We start from the raw sequence: 17,932 nt of genomic DNA on the forward strand, positions 1-17,932 counted from the left end.
CTACATCGAGTAAACAAATGGGTTTCCTTTTATCGTAAAATTTAACAATTGCATCCAGTGGAAATTCGATTCATACAGATGTATGGACGATAAGTACGCTGGAAAGAAAGTTTCTAAAATTTTTGTAATTATTTTAAATATTTGTCATAATTGAAACTTTAACATTTTACATACTATTTAATATAGTATGTGACTTGTTTTACTTAATATATTTTTATCGCATAATTATGTTTGCAAGTTATGCATACATAATTTATACATATAAATAAATTATCAAGTTTGTCATCAAAATTAAAGTGTTTATTCCATTATGGTATTAAACAATGTGTGATAAAATATATATTAAGTAAGTGTACATATAAAGATATTTTTGAACGAATTGTATATATTTTCATATAGACATAATATGTGGTGAATCTTAAAAAATGTGAAACGTAAATTACCGAACATGAAATGCTATGTAACAATGGCCATATTCGTTTATATTTAACATTAATATCTATAGTATATTTTTTATTCAAAAATATATTAAGTTGTAATGTAAATACATTTTGTAAATATGTATGTATATTTTGTACATACAAATTATAAAAACATTATTCTGATTGATCCTGCCAGTAGTTATATGCTTGTCTCAAAGATTAAGCTATGCATGTCTAAGTACACACGAATTAACAGTGAAACCGCAAAAGGCTCATTATATCAGTTATGGTTCCTTAGATCGTTAACAGTTACTTGGATAACTGTGGTAATTCTAGAGCTAATACATGCAATTAAAACACGGACCTTTTGGAACGTGTGCTTTTATTAGGCTAAAACCAAGCGATCGCAAGATCGTTTTATTGGTTGAACTCTAGATAACATGCACATCTTATGGTCTTGTACCGACGACAGATCTTTCAAATGTCTGCCCTATCAACTTTTGATGGTAGTATCTAGGACTACCATGGTTGCAACGGGTAACGGGGAATCAGGGTTCGATTCCGGAGAGGGAGCCTGAGAAACGGCTACCACATCTAAGGAAGGCAGCAGGCGCGTAAATTACCCACTCCCAGCTCGTGGAGGTAGTGACGAAAAATAACAATACAGGACTCATATCCGAGGCCCTGTAATTGGAATAAGTACACTTTAAATCCTTTAACAAGGACCTATTGGAGGGCAAGTCTGGTGCCAGCAGCCGCGGTAATTCCAGCTCCAATAGCGTATATTAAAGTTGTTGCGGTTAAAACGTTCGTAGTTGAACTTGTGCTTCATACGGGTAGTACAACTTACAATTGTAGTTAGTACTATACCTTTATGTATGTAAGCGTATTACCGGTGGAGTTCTTATATTAAATTAAATACTTGTATATTTTTATATATTCGTTGTAGTTAAAAGCCTGCAATAGTGCTCTTTATCGAGTGTTATTGTGGGCCGGTACAATTACTTTGAACAAATTAGAGTCATTTAAGCAGGCCTCAAATGCCTGAATATTCTGTACATGGGATAATGAAATAAGACCTCTGTTCTGCTTTCATTGGTTGGATGGATGGATCAAGAGGTACTGATTAATAGAAACAGTTTAGGGGGCATTAGTATTACGACGCGAGAGGTGAAATTCTTGGACCGTCGTAAGACTTGCTTAAGCGAAAGCATTTGCCAAAGATGTTTTAATTAATCAAGAACGAAAGTTAGAGGTTCGAAGGCGATCAGATACCACCCTAGCTCTAACCATAAACGATGCCAGCTAGCAATTGGGTGTAGCTACTTTTATGGCTCTCTCAGTCGCTTCCCGGGAAACCAAAGCTTTTGGGCTCCGGGGGAAGTATGGTTGCAAAGCTGAAACTTAAAGGAATTGACGGAAGGGCACCGCCACGAGTGTAGCCTGCGGCTTTATTTTACTCAACACGGGAAAACTTACCAGGTTCGAACATAAGTGTGTATGTCCGATCGACAGCTCTTTATCGAATCTATGGGTGGTGGTGCATGGCCGTTCTTAGTTCGTGGAGTGATTTGTCTGGTTAATTCCGATAGCGAACAAGACTCAAATATATTAAATAGATATTTTCAGGATTATGGTGTTGAAGCTTATATAGCGTTCATTCATAGTGGCAGTAAAATGTTTATTGTGTTTGAATGTGTTTATATAAGTGGAGCCGTACCTGTTGGTTTGCCCCATTATAAGGATACTAGCTTCTGAAATGGACAAACTGCGTCTAGCAATAATGAGATTGAGCAATAACAGGTCTGTGATGTCCTTAGATGTCCTGGGCTGCACGCGCGCTACAATGAAAGTATCAACGTGTATTTTCTAGACCGAGAGGTCCGGGTAAGCCGCTGAACCACTTTCATGCTTGGGATTGTGAACTGAAACTGTTCACATGAACTTGGAATTCCCAGTAAATTACGTCCCTGCCCTTTGTACATACTGCCCGTCGCTGCTACCGATTGAATTATTTAGTGAGATCTCCGGACGTGATCACTGTGACGCCTTGTGTGTTGCGTTTTTTCCCCAAAAGTTGACCGAACTTGATTATTTACAGGTGAAGGATCATTATTGTATAATGTTCATTTTTATATATAGAAATAAGTAAAATTTTTCTGAATAGAAATGAATAATCATTTATACCATTTACACATACTTATGCCAAATTAATATATATTAATATAATATCTGCCATTTTTAATTTGGGATTTGTCTGTTTTTATGCGTTTTAATGATGAAAAACTTGCGTGTATATGTACCATAATATACATGCGTTGCACAGATGTATTGTTCATTTTTATATGCGCATACATTATATAAACGCAACAACCAAATTTTATGTGTTGTACCTGTTTTCAGGTATAATGCTTTGCATATTTCTATAAAAATATTTAATTCTTGTATCTATATAAAAATTTTATTCATACCATATTTTTAAAGTATATGTAAAACTAAGACATTTCGCAACACAATTTAGGTATAAACAATTTTATTGAAGGAATTGATGTATGCCAGTAAAATGGTGTATTTTTAATTTCTTTCAATAAAAACATTTGTGACGTAATGAAATAAACCAATATAAATTATCACTCTAAGCGGTGGATCACTCGGCTCATGGATCGATGAAGAACGCAGCAAACTGTGCGTCATCGTGTGAACTGCAGGACACATGAACATCGACATTTTGAACGCATATCGCAGTCCATGCTGTTTTGTACTTTATTAATTTATAGTGCTGCTTGGACTACATATGGTTGAGGTTTGTAAGACTTTGCTAATTAAGTTGTTTAAAATTTTTCGAAGTTTTTAAGCATATGGTATATTATTGGATAGATATCCCTGATATCCCTGATATGCATAAATTATTAGATATCGTTATTTGTTATGTTGTATAACATTTGGCTTACGATATTAAGAAAAAAAGATAATTGTAAAACTTTCAAGCCAAGATGTGTTGTTTGTAATAATTTTATTGTTACTACATCGAGTAAACAAATGGGTTTCCTTTTATCGTAAAATTTAACAATTGCATCCAGTGGAAATTCGATTCATACAGATGTATGGACGATTAGTACGCTGGAAAAAAAGTTTCTAAAATTTTTGAAATTATTTTAAATATTTGTCATAATTGAAACTTTAACATTTTACATACTATTTAATATAGTATGTGACTTGTTTTACTTAATATATTTTTATCACATAATTATGTTTGCAAGTTATGCATACATAATTTATACATATAAATAAATTATCAAGTTTGTAATCAAAATTAAAGTGTTTATTCCATTATGGTATTAAACAATGTGTGATAAAATATATATTAAGTAAGTGTACATATAAAGATATTTTTGAACGAATTGTATATATTTTCATATAGACATAATATGTGGTGAATCTTAAAAAATGTGAAACGTAAATTACCGAACATGAAATGCTATGTAACCATCTATATCTATAGTATATTTTTTATTCAAAAATATATTAAGTTGTAATGTAAATACATTTTGTAAATATGTATGTATATTTTGTACATACAAATTATAAAAACATTATTCTGATTGATCCTGCCAGTAGTTATATGCTTGTCTCAAAGATTAAGCTATGCATGTCTAAGTACACACGAATTAACAGTGAAACCGCAAAAGGCTCATTATATCAGTTATGGTTCCTTAGATCGTTAACAGTTACTTGGATAACTGTGGTAATTCTAGAGCTAATACATGCAATTAAAACACGGACCTTTTGGAACGTGTGCTTTTATTAGGCTAAAACCAAGCGATCGCAAGATTGTTTTATTGGTTGAACTCTAGATAACATGCAGATCTTATGGTCTTGTACCGACGACAGATCTTTCAAATGTCTGCCCTATCAACTTTTGATGGTAGTATCTAGGACTACCATGGTTGCAACGGGTAACGGGGAATCAGGGTTCGATTCCGGAGAGGGAGCCTGAGAAACGGCTACCACATCTAAGGAAGGCAGCAGGCGCGTAAATTACCCACTCCCAGCTCGTGGAGGTAGTGACGAAAAATAACAATACAGGACTCATATCCGAGGCCCTGTAATTGGAATAAGTACACTTTTAATCCTTTAACAAAAACTTATTGGTGGGCAAGTCTGGTGCCAGCAGCCGCGGTAATTCCAGCTCCAATAGCGTATATTAAAGTTGTTGCGGTTAAAACGTTCGTAGTTGAGCTTGTGCTTCATACGGGTAGTACAACTTACAATTGTAGTTAGTACTATACCTTTATGTATGTAAGCGTATTACCGGTGGAGTTCTTATATTAAATTAAATACTTGTATATTTTTATATATTCGTTGTAGTTAAAAGCCTGCAATAGTGCTCTTTATCGAGTGTTATTGTGGGCTGGTACAATTACTTTGAACAAATTAGAGTGATTTAAGCAGGCCTCAAATGCCTGAATATTCTGTACATGGGATAATGAAATAAGATCTCTGTTCTGCTTTCATTGGTTGGATGGATGGATCAAGAGGTACTGATTAATAGAAATAGTTTGGGGGCATTAGTATTACGACGCGAGAGGTGAAATTCTTGGACCGTCGTAAGACTTGCTTAAGCGAAAGCATTTGCCAAAGATGCTTTCATTAATCAAGAACGAAAGTTAGAGGTTTGAAGCCGATCAGATACCGCCCTAGCTCTAACCATAAACGATGCCAGCTAGCAATTGGGTGTAGCTACTTTTATGGCTCTCTCAGTCGCTTCCCGGGAAACCAAAGCTTTTGGGCTCCGGGGGAAGTATGGTTGCAAAGCTGAAACTTAAAGGAATTGACGGAAGGGCACCGCCACGAGTGTAGCCTGCGGCTTTATTTTACTCAACACGGGAAAACTTACCAGGTTCGAACATAAGTGTGTATGTCCGATCGACAGCTCTTTCTCGAATCTATGGGTGGTGGTGCATGGCCGTTCTTAGTTCGTGGAGTGATTTGTCTGGTTAATTCCGATAACGAACGAGACTCAAATATATTAAATAGATATCTTCAGGATTATGGTGTTGAAGCTTATATAGCGTTCATTCATAGTGGCAGTAAAATGTTTATTGTGTTTGAATGTGTTTATATAAGTGGAGCCCTACCTGTTGGTTTGCCCCATTATAAGGATACTAGCTTCTGAAATGGACAAACTGCGTCTAGCAATAATGAGATTGAGCAATAACAGGTCTGTGATGTCCTTAGATGTCCTGGGCTGCACGCGCGCTACAATGAAAGTATCAACGTGTATTTCCTAGACCGAGAGGTCCGGGTAAACCGCTGAGCCACTTTCATGCTTGGGATTGTGAACTGAAACTGTTCACATGAACTTGAAATTCCCAGTAAATAACGTCCCTGCCCTTTGTACACAGTGCCCGTCGCTGCTACCGATTAAATTATTTAGTGAGATCTCCGGACGTGATAACTGTGACGCCTTGTGTGTTGCGTTTGTTCCGCAAAAGTTGACCGAACTTGATTATTCATTTTTATTCATTTTTATATATAGAAATAAGTAAAATTTTTCTGAATATAAATGAATAATCATTTAAAACATTTACACATACTTATGCCAAATTAATATATATTAATATAATATCTGCCATTTTTAATTTGGGATTTGTCTGTTTTTATGCGTTTTAATGATGAAAAACTTGCGTGTATATGTACCATAATATACATGCGTTGCACAGATGTATTGTTCATTTTTATATGCGCATACATTATATAAACACAACAACCTAAATTTTATGTGTTGTACCTGTTTTCAGGTTAATGCTTTGCATATTTCTATAAAAATATTTAATTCTTGTATCTATATAAAAATTTTATTCATACCATATTTTTAAAGTATATGTAAAACTAAGACATTTCGCAACACAATTTAGGTATAAACAATTTTATTGAAGGAATTGATGTATGCCAGTAAAATGGTGTATTTTTAATTTCTTTCAATAAAAACATTTGTGACGTAATGAAATAAACCAATATAAATTATCACTCTAAGCGGTGGATCACTCGGCTCATGGGTCGATGAAGAACGCAGCAAACTGTGCGTCATCGTGTGAACTGCAGGACACATGAACATCGACATTTTGAACGCATATCGCAGTCCGTGCTGTTTTGTACTTTTATTAATTTTATAGTGCTGCTTGGACTGCATATGGTTGAGGTTTGTAAGACTTTGCTAATTAAGTTGTTTAAAATTTTTCGAAGTTTTAAGCATATGGTATATTATTGGATAGATATCCCTGATATGCATAAATTATTAGATATATATATTAAGAAAAAAAGATAATTGTAAAACTTTCAAGCCAAGATGTGTTGTTTGTAATAATTTTATTGTTACTACATCGAGTAAACAAATGGGTTTCCTTTTATCGTAAAATTTAACAATTGCATCCAGTGGAAATTCGATTCATACAGATGTATGGACGATAAGTACGCTGGAAAGAAAGTTTCTAAAATTTTTGTAATTATTTTAAATATTTGTCATAATTGAAACTTTAACATTTTACATACTATTTAATATAGTATGTGACTTGTTTTACTTAATATATTTTTATCGCATAATTATGTTTGCAAGTTATGCATACATAATTTATACATATAAATAAATTATCAAGTTTGTCATCAAAATTAAAGTGTTTATTCCATTATGGTATTAAACAATGTGTGATAAAATATATATTAAGTAAGTGTACATATAAAGATATTTTTGAACGAATTGTATATATTTTCATATAGATATAATATGTGGTGAATTTTAAAAAATGTGAAACGTAAATTACCGAACATGAAATGCTATGTAACAATGGCCATATTCGTTTATATTTAACATTAATATCTATAGTATATTTTTTATTCAAAAATATATTAAGTTGTAATGTAAATACATTTTGTAAATATGTATGTATATTTTGTACATACAAATTATAAAAACATTATTCTGATTGATCCTGCCAGTAGTTATATGCTTGTCTCAAAGATTAAGCTATGCATGTCTAAGTACACACGAATTAACAGTGAAACCGCAAAAGGCTCATTATATCAGTTATGGTTCCTTAGATCGTTAACAGTTACTTGGATAACTGTGGTAATTCTAGAGCTAATACATGCAATTAAAACACGGACCTTTTGGAACATGTGCTTTTATTAGGCTAAAACCAAGCGATCGCAAGATCGTTTTATTGGTTGAACTCTAGATAACATGCAGATCTTATGGTCTTGTACCGACGACAGATCTTTCAAATGTCTGCCCTATCAACTTTTGATGGTAGTATCTAGGACTACCATGGTTGCAACGGGTAACGGGGAATCAGGGTTCGATTCCGGAGAGGGAGCCTGAGAAACGGCTACCACATCTAAGGAAGGCAGCAGGCGCGTAAATTACCCACTCCCAGCTCGTGGAGGTAGTGACGAAAAATAACAATACAGGACTCATATCCGAGGCCCTGTAATTGGAACAAGTACACTTTAAATCCTTTAACAAGGACCTATTGGAGGGCAAGTCTGGTGCCAGCAGCCGCGGTAATTCCAGCTCCAATAGCGTATATTAAAGTTGTTGCGGTTAAAACGTTCGTAGTTGAGCTTGTGCTTCATACGGGTAGTACAACTTACAATTGTAGTTAGTACTATACCTTTATGTATGTAAGCGTATTACCGGTGGAGTTCTTATATTAAATTAAATACTTGTATATTTTTATATATTCGTTGTAGTTAAAAGCCTGCAATAGTGCTCTTTATCGAGTGTTATTGTGGGCCGGTACAATTACTTTGAACAAATTAGAGTGATTTAAGCAGGCCTCAAATGCCTGAATATTCTGTACATGGGATAATGAAATAAGACCTCTGTTCTGCTTTCATTGGTTGGATGGATGGATCAAGAGGTACTGATTAATAGAAACAGTTTGGGGGCATTAGTATTACGACGCGAGAGGTGAAATTCTTGGACCGTCGTAAGACTTGCTTAAGCGAAAGCATTTGCCAAAGATGCTTTCATTAATCAAGAACGAAAGTTAGAGGTTCGAAGCCGATCAGATACCGCCCTAGCTCTAACCATAAACGATGCCAGCTAGCAATTGGGTGTAGCTACTTTTATGGCTCTCTCAGTCGCTTCCCGGGAAACCAAAGCTTTTGGGCTCCGGGGGAAGTATGGTTGCAAAGCTGAAACTTAAAGGAATTGACGGAAGGGCACCGCCACGAGTGTAGCCTGCGGCTTTATTTTACTCAACACGGGAAAACTTACCAGGTTCGAACATAAGTGTGTATGTCCGATCGACAGCTCTTTCTCGAATCTATGGGTGGTGGTGCATGGCCGTTCTTAGTTCGTGGAGTGATTTGTCTGGTTAATTCCGATAACGAACGAGACTCAAATATATTAAATAGATATCTTCAGGATTATGGTGTTGAAGCTTATATAGCGTTCATTCATAGTGGCAGTAAAATGTTTATTGTGTTTGAATGTGTTTATATAAGTGGAGCCCTACCTGTTGGTTTGCCCCATTATAAGGATACTAGCTTCTGAAATGGACAAACTGCGTCTAGCAATAATGAGATTGAGCAATAACAGGTCTGTGATGTCCTTAGATGTCCTGGGCTGCACGCGCGCTACAATGAAAGTATCAACGTGTATTTCCTAGACCGAGAGGTCCGGGTAAACCGCTGAGCCACTTTCATGCTTGGGATTGTGAACTGAAACTGTTCACATGAACTTGAAATTCCCAGTAAATAACGTCCCTGCCCTTTGTACACAGTGCCCGTCGCTGCTACCGATTAAATTATTTAGTGAGATCTCCGGACGTGATAACTGTGACGCCTTGTGTGTTGCGTTTGTTCCGCAAAAGTTGACCGAACTTGATTATTCATTTTTATTCATTTTTATATATAGAAATAAGTAAAATTTTTCTGAATATAAATGAATAATCATTTAAAACATTTACACATACTTATGCCAAATTAATATATATTAATATAATATCTGCCATTTTTAATTTGGGATTTGTCTGTTTTTATGCGTTTTAATGATGAAAAACTTGCGTGTATATGTACCATAATATACATGCGTTGCACAGATGTATTGTTCATTTTTATATGCGCATACATTATATAAACACAACAACCTAAATTTTATGTGTTGTACCTGTTTTCAGGTTAATGCTTTGCATATTTCTATAAAAATATTTAATTCTTGTATCTATATAAAAATTTTATTCATACCATATTTTTAAAGTATATGTAAAACTAAGACATTTCGCAACACAATTTAGGTATAAACAATTTTATTGAAGGAATTGATGTATGCCAGTAAAATGGTGTATTTTTAATTTCTTTCAATAAAAACATTTGTGACGTAATGAAATAAACCAATATAAATTATCACTCTAAGCGGTGGATCACTCGGCTCATGGGTCGATGAAGAACGCAGCAAACTGTGCGTCATCGTGTGAACTGCAGGACACATGAACATCGACATTTTGAACGCATATCGCAGTCCGTGCTGTTTTGTACTTTTATTAATTTTATAGTGCTGCTTGGACTGCATATGGTTGAGGTTTGTAAGACTTTGCTAATTAAGTTGTTTAAAATTTTTCGAAGTTTTAAGCATATTGTATATTATTGGATAGATATCCCTGATATGCATAAATTATTAGATATATATATTAAGAAAAAAAGATAATTGTGAAACTTTCAAGCCAAGATGTGTTGTTTGTAATAATTTTATTGTTACTACATCGAGTAAACAAATGGGTTTCCTTTTATCGTAAAATTTAACAATTGCATCCAGTGGAAATTCGATTCATACAGATGTATGGACGATAAGTACGCTGGAAAGAAAGTTTCTAAAATTTTTGTAATTATTTTAAATATTTGTCATAATTGAAACTTTAACATTTTACATACTATTTAATATAGTATGTGACTTGTTTTACTTAATATATTTTTATCGCATAATTATGTTTGCAAGTTATGCATACATAATTTATACATATAAATAAATTATCAAGTTTGTCATCAAAATTAAAGTGTTTATTCCATTATGGTATTAAACAATGTGTGATAAAATATATATTAAGTAAGTGTACATATAAAGATATTTTTGAACGAATTGTATATATTTTCATATAGATATAATATGTGGTGAATTTTAAAAAATGTGAAACGTAAATTACCGAACATGAAATGCTATGTAACAATGGCCATATTCGTTTATATTTAACATTAATATCTATAGTATATTTTTTATTCAAAAATATATTAAGTTGTAATGTAAATACATTTTGTAAATATGTATGTATATTTTGTACATACAAATTATAAAAACATTATTCTGATTGATCCTGCCAGTAGTTATATGCTTGTCTCAAAGATTAAGCTATGCATGTCTAAGTACACACGAATTAACAGTGAAACCGCAAAAGGCTCATTATATCAGTTATGGTTCCTTAGATCGTTAACAGTTACTTGGATAACTGTGGTAATTCTAGAGCTAATACATGCAATTAAAACACGGACCTTTTGGAACATGTGCTTTTATTAGGCTAAAACCAAGCGATCGCAAGATCGTTTTATTGGTTGAACTCTAGATAACATGCAGATCTTATGGTCTTGTACCGACGACAGATCTTTCAAATGTCTGCCCTATCAACTTTTGATGGTAGTATCTAGGACTACCATGGTTGCAACGGGTAACGGGGAATCAGGGTTCGATTCCGGAGAGGGAGCCTGAGAAACGGCTACCACATCTAAGGAAGGCAGCAGGCGCGTAAATTACCCATTCCCAGCTCGTGGAGGTAGTGACGAAAAATAACAATACAGGACTCATATCCGAGGCCCTGTAATTGGAACAAGTACACTTTAAATCCTTTAACAAGGACCTATTGGAGGGCAAGTCTGGTGCCAGCAGCCGCGGTAATTCCAGCTCCAATAGCGTATATTAAAGTTGTTGCGGTTAAAACGTTCGTAGTTGAGCTTGTGCTTCATACGGGTAGTACAACTTACAATTGTAGTTAGTACTATACCTTTATGTATGTAAGCGTATTACCGGTGGAGTTCTTATATTAAATTAAATACTTGTATATTTTTATATATTCGTTGTAGTTAAAAGCCTGCAATAGTGCTCTTTATCGAGTGTTATTGTGGGCCGGTACAATTACTTTGAACAAATTAGAGTGATTTAAGCAGGCCTCAAATGCCTGAATATTCTGTACATGGGATAATGAAATAAGACCTCTGTTCTGCTTTCATTGGTTGGATGGATGGATCAAGAGGTACTGATTAATAGAAACAGTTTGGGGGCATTAGTATTACGACGCGAGAGGTGAAATTCTTGGACCGTCGTAAGACTTGCTTAAGCGAAAGCATTTGCCAAAGATGCTTTCATTAATCAAGAACGAAAGTTAGAGGTTCGAAGCCGATCAGATACCGCCCTAGCTCTAACCATAAACGATGCCAGCTAGCAATTGGGTGTAGCTACTTTTATGGCTCTCTCAGTCGCTTCCCGGGAAACCAAAGCTTTCGGGCTCCGGGGGAAGTATGGTTGCAAAGCTGAAACTTAAAGGAATTGACGGAAGGGCACTGCCACGAGTGTAGCCTGCGGCTTTATTTTACTCAACACGGGAAAACTTACCAGGTTCGAACATAAGTGTGTATGTCCGATCGACAGCTCTTTCTCGAATCTATGGGTGGTGGTGCATGGCCGTTCTTAGTTCGTGGAGTGATTTGTCTGGTTAATTCCGATAACGAACGAGACTCAAATATATTAAATAGATATCTTCAGGATTATGGTGTTGAAGCTTATATAGCGTTCATTCATAGTGGCAGTAAAATGTTTATTGTGTTTGAATGTGTTTATATAAGTGGAGCCCTACCTGTTGGTTTGCCCCATTATAAGGATACTAGCTTCTGAAATGGACAAACTGCGTCTAGCAATAATGAGATTGAGCAATAACAGGTCTGTGATGTCCTTAGATGTCCTGGGCTGCACGCGCGCTACAATGAAAGTATCAACGTGTATTTCCTAGACCGAGAGGTCCGGGTAAACCGCTGAGCCACTTTCATGCTTGGGATTGTGAACTGAAACTGTTCACATGAACTTGGAATTCCCAGTAAATAACGTCCCTGCCCTTTGTACACAGTGCCAGTCGCTGCTACCGATTGAATTATTTAGTAAGATCTCCGGACGTGATCACTGTGACGCCTTGTGTGTTGCGTTTGTTCCGCAAAAGTTGACCGAACTTGATTATTCATTTTTATTCATTTTTATATATAGAAATAAGTAAAATTTTTCTGAATATAAATGAATAATCATTTAAAACATTTACACATACTTATGCCAAATTAATATATATTAATATAATATCTGCCATTTTTAATTTGGGATTTGTCTGTTTTTATGCGTTTTAATGATGAAAAACTTGCGTGTATATGTACCATAATATACATGCATTGCACAGATGTATTGTTCATTTTTATATGCGCATACATTATATAAACACAACAACCTAAATTTTATGTGTTGTACCTGTTTTCAGGTTAATGCTTTGCATATTTCTATACAAATATTTAATTCTTGTATCTATATAAAAATTTTATTCATACCATATTTTTAAAGTATATGTAAAACTAAGACATTTCGCAACACAATTAAGGTATAAACAATTTTATTGAAGGAATTGATATATGCCAGTAAAATGGTGTATTTTTAATTTCTTTCAATAAAAACATTTGTGACGTAATGAAATAAACCAATATAAATTATCACTCTAAGCGGTGGATCACTCGGCTCATGGGTTGATGAAGAACGCAGCAAACTGTGCGTCATCGTGTGAACTGCAGGACACATGAACATCGACATTTTGAACGCATATCGCAGTCCATGCTGTTTTGTACTTTAATTAATTTTATAGTGCTGCTTGGACTACATATGGTTGAGGGTTGTAAGACTTTGCTAATTAAGTTGTTTAAAATTTTTCGAAGTTTCAAGCATATGCATAAATTATTCATAATATTAATATATATATGGATGTAGTGAATGTGTGAGCGTAAATGTTGTTCGTGGCTGCCCGCAGGGATCTTTCTGTGGCCCATTCATTTGGAACCTCATGATGGACCCCTTGCTGGTGCAGCTTGAGCAGATGTGTAAATGTTGTGCGTATGCGGACGATCTGCTCATCTTGATTGAGGGTCGGTCGCGTCTTGAGATCGAGACGAATGCGGGTATGTGCTTGCGCACTGTGTATGAGTGGGGTGAAAGTGTTGGGGTCAGTCTTGCAATGGACAAGACAGTGTCAATGCTGCTCAAGGGCAGATTGGCAACTAGTCGGCCACCCATTGTCAGACTGAATGGAGTGAATGTGAGGTATGCGTCTGAGGTGAAATACCTCGGCATAACCTTCGGCGAGAGGATGTGTTTCAATCCTCATATCGCTGGTCTCAAGGCCCGGCTACTTGGTTTGGTGGGGCAAGTGCGTCGTATTTTGAGGTCTGACTGGGGCCTAAGCAGACATGCTGTCCGCACCATCTATGAGGGTCTGTTTGTTGCATGTGCAGCATATGGATCGTCTGTATGGTGCAAGGCGGTCACGACTGTGGTCGGCAGAAAGAAAGTGCTGGCTTGCCAGAGAGTGCTTCTGTTAGGTTGTTTGCCGCACTGTCTCTACGGAGGCAATGCAGGTACTGTTAGGAGTAGCCCCCCTTGACTTGGAGATCAGCCGTCGAGCCTTGATGTACAGGATCAAGAGGCGGCTGCCATTGCTGCAGAATGATTGGCTAGCGGGTAGGGATGTGGAGAGTTTAGGGCTTAGTGAATGCAAGAGATTGGTGAATGAGTGTGTTTTGTCTGACTGGCAAGTCAGATGGGACACTAGCGTGAATGGGCGTGTCACTCATCGGTTTATACGGGAGGTTACATTTGCTGGCAGCCGACCAGACTTTGGGTTCGGCCTGAGTCTTGGATTCCTGTTGACTGGTCACGGTTCCCTCAATGCATTCCTGCATTCGAGGAACCTTTATGACAGTCCAGAATGCCGTTGTGGCTCGGCTGCTGAGACATGGGGGCATGTTCTCTGTGAGTGCACAAGGTATGCAGATCTTCGAGATCTGAGGGGGATGGGTATAAGTGAGGTTAGTGGCGGGTTTGACGTAAGTCAATCACTCTCCACTAGTGATAGGGTTAGAAGAATGAGTGAGTTTGCTAGAGCTGCATTTTCCAGGCGACGTTTGCAATTGCAGGAAGGAATTGTATGAATGATGATGGATGGTAGATGTGAGAATGTGGGGGTACGAATGTGGGGGTATTTCTGAATGGTAATTTTTGTTGAACATTGTGTTGTGTTGGGGCTACCAACCCTTAACTGTTTTGGGGTTTAAATTGGAAGTGCCCTTCTGGTACGAGGCCTGACCAGAGGCTTTTAATCTGGTACCACGGGTAACCAGGAGCCCACGGAACTTGTTCCGTCCTGGTTAGTTGGTGTGGCCTTTCGGGGAGTATCGTGGTGGTTGTGGTATAACACCCAAATGCGGGTAGAGCATCGCTCGACGTGGAGTTGCGTCATACAACCGGGTTCCGTGACCCAGATTACGAAAGAGGCTTAGGTAATCCTCGTGCCAAACCAAGGTAGAAGTCACAACCAAACAGTCGTGCCTTTAATTGGTACCTGCGGAATTGATGTTCCAAGGGGGCGGTGATTGACGCTTGAATTAATCCTATACTAGGAACCGTGAGATTAAGCCATCGCGGCAGGTGCTCACGTTAAGCCCACTGACTTTCATGTCCCTATCTACTCAGTTCGTTTCAGACAGTCGTTGGGAACAGACGTGTTTATTTCATCGCTCGCTTCGCAAACAATTTAAAGATAACGGTGCTTTCAAGCAACGGTATCTTGTTTACATGTTGTGCGCTTATCAGCAATAAAGTTTTATTGCTTTGTTTACGTCGTTGCTGCGTGAGCAACAGGCGTTCGTGTGTGTGTGTGAAACCGCCAGCTTCTACGTGTGTGTGTGTGTGGGTGTGCTATTTATATATTAAATAGATAAGCGCACACCTGCGGGCGATGCCGCCACGCAAAAAGAGGCCCGCTGATTAGGGGACTTTTGAAAATTGTGGGATGACGTCGGAAGATGAGGTGACCTTGTCGGAGTCGTCATCGAACAGCGAGGTAAGGCGGAGGAGCAAGCAGCGCCTGAGGAAGGCAACTTCGGAAAGCGCTGTCAGCTCAGTTGGTGCGCGTGAGGGGAGCGCTGTTCCCGCGGGAGCCGCAGATGGCTCGCCCGGAGCAGCGGGTGCAAGTGTGGAGGAGCGGGTTTTTGCCGTTCCTCATGCCGTGAGCGTTTTGAATGTGTCTGAACCTGCCGTGGAGGGGCCATAGACAAGAGCGGCGGCTTTGAGGAAGCGGAAAGGAACAGCTGTCGAGCAGATAAAGGCGATAACGGGAGCTTTATTGCAGCTTGCACTAAAGGAGAGAGCCACGGGGTCGCTCATTTGCAAGTTAGTTGATTATACAGGGCAGTATGAGCAGCTCCTGTTCGCGCTTGTGGCGCAGAATGAGCGGCTGCAGGGGCGCTTGGAGGCCGTTTGCGGGGGTGCAGGCGTTTCGCATGAATTGCATGTTCCAGCCGGCCAAGCGCGGGCTCCGTCGGTGAACGCCGCCAGAGGGGGTCCCAGGTCGTCAGTGCCGTCTACCCCGGAGATGCCTCGGCCAGTTGAGACATGGTCCTTGGTTGTGCGCAGCAAGGCTGCTGGCAAAACCGCTAAGGACGTGGTTGAGCAGGTGGTGAACGAGGTAGGTCCCTCTCTTGGTGTGCGGATACATGAGGTGAAACCTTTAAGGGATGGAGGTGCGTTAATTCGGACTCCATCGGTCGCCGAGTGTGAGAAAATTGTGGAAAACACAAAGTTCAACGAGGTGGGATTGGAAGTGTGTGTGAATGATAAATTAGGGCCGAATGTTGTGGTTCAGGGCGTTCACTCGCAGATCACCCCTGACGAGTTCATGGGTGACCTTTACGAGATGAACTTAAAGGACAAAATGTCACTTGAAGCCTTTAAGAAAGGTGTCCGGATGACAAGTAAGCCATGGGCGGCGGGAGGTAATGTAGCAGTTAATATCGTCCTCGAGGGTGCTGTGGTGGCCATGCAGTCCCTTTTAGAAATCGGACGCTGCTACATAAAATGGTTTTCGTTTAGAGTGAGAAGTTTTGACCTGGTACCGGGATGCTACCGCTGCCTTGGCTTCGACCATAAGGTGGCAGAGTGCAGAGCCAAAGAGGACGTTTGCCGTCGCTGCGGCCAGATGGGTCACCGCGTGGCTCAGTGCAGCAATGCACTGAATTGCCGCAATTGCTCCTTTAAGGGGAAGCCGTCGGGACATCTGATGATGTCTCTAGCCTGTCCCATATACGGGGCGATTGTTGCGATTGTCATCCGATTGACATTGTTGTCACACACACTATTACGAGGAACAAAAGTGTTGGGGGTAATCGCTGGCGCACTTGTAGTGTGAATTGGTCCCTTCATGGGCTCATTGTGCAGGAGGCGGCAACGCAAGTTTCACTTAATGCATTTAATGATTTGAATGTGGATGAGCAGGTCGTATGTGTGAATGGGTGGATAACTGGTGCAAATGATCGCATGATTGAGAGGCACCGTAAGGTCAACCTTAAGCATGTGAAGTGGTGGACGAATCAGTTAAGCACCAAGCGGCGGATGGTCCGGTCTCTGCGGAAGCGATTCCAAAGGGCCAGAGCTACCAATGCGGATGGTGCAGCCCAACTCAGGATTGAATATAGTCGGTGTATGAATGAGTACAAGCAAATGCTTGTAAAGGTGAAAGAAGATGAATGGCGCTCTTTCCTGGAGCGCAATAAGGATGACACCTGGGGTCATGTTTATAAAATAGTTCGAGGTAGAGGCAGGGAAACGGATGTAAGTAGCCTCCGTGTTGGTAACGTTCAGTTAACGGCATGGAGGGATTGCATGAATGTCTTGTTGAATGAATTCTTCCCCAGAGCGGATCATCAGGACTCACCACCTAGTGTGGTTAGGCCTGTTGATCCGCTTCTGGATAGTGAGTTGGAGGTGGCTTTCTCGAGGTTAAAGTCGAGGAAGTCCCCTGGTATGGATGGATTCACTGGAGAAATGTGTAAAAGTGTCTGGAAGTCAATTCCAGAGTATATGAAAGCGATGTATGCGAAGTGTCTGAATGAGGGTTATTTCCCCAGTGAATGGAAGTGTGCGAGAGTGATAGTGCTCCTGAAGTCGCCTGACAGGATCAGGAGCAATCCTAGATCTTTTCGGGGCATCAGTCTTCTTCCGGTTCTTGGAAAAGTTCTGGAAAGGATTATGGTAGAAAGGCTTCAGGAGAGAATGAGTGACCAAATGTCTGACAGGCAATTTGGTTTTAGGCAGGGCAGATGTGTTGAGGATGCGTGGAGGTATGTTAGTGACTCTGTTGAGGCTAGCAGCTCCACGTATGTCTTGG

General features: G+C 38.7%; 2 non-coding genes and 2 pseudogenes across 2 annotated transcripts; all 4 read left to right on the forward strand.

Annotated features, from left to right (window-relative positions):
* The first annotated feature begins 3,053 nt into the window (after positions 1-3,053).
* LOC116650103 (5.8S ribosomal RNA) lies at positions 3,054-3,229 on the forward strand. Its single transcript, XR_011417355.1, has one exon. It is a non-coding gene; the product is annotated as a 5.8S ribosomal RNA (ribosomal RNA).
* A 3,221-nt stretch (positions 3,230-6,450) lies between these two features.
* Positions 6,451-6,603, forward strand: LOC116650094 (5.8S ribosomal RNA; annotated as a pseudogene).
* Positions 6,604-9,831: 3,228 nt separating this feature from the next.
* LOC116650095 (5.8S ribosomal RNA) lies at positions 9,832-9,984 on the forward strand (annotated as a pseudogene).
* A 3,228-nt stretch (positions 9,985-13,212) lies between these two features.
* LOC116650101 (5.8S ribosomal RNA) lies at positions 13,213-13,391 on the forward strand. Its single transcript, XR_011417353.1, has one exon. It is a non-coding gene; the product is annotated as a 5.8S ribosomal RNA (ribosomal RNA).
* Positions 13,392-17,932: the final 4,541 nt, after the last annotated feature.

The sequence above is a fragment of the Drosophila virilis genome, unplaced genomic scaffold (genome assembly GCF_030788295.1).
Source record: "Drosophila virilis strain 15010-1051.87 unplaced genomic scaffold, Dvir_AGI_RSII-ME tig00001934, whole genome shotgun sequence".
Classification (NCBI taxonomy): Eukaryota; Metazoa; Arthropoda; class Insecta; order Diptera; family Drosophilidae; genus Drosophila; species Drosophila virilis.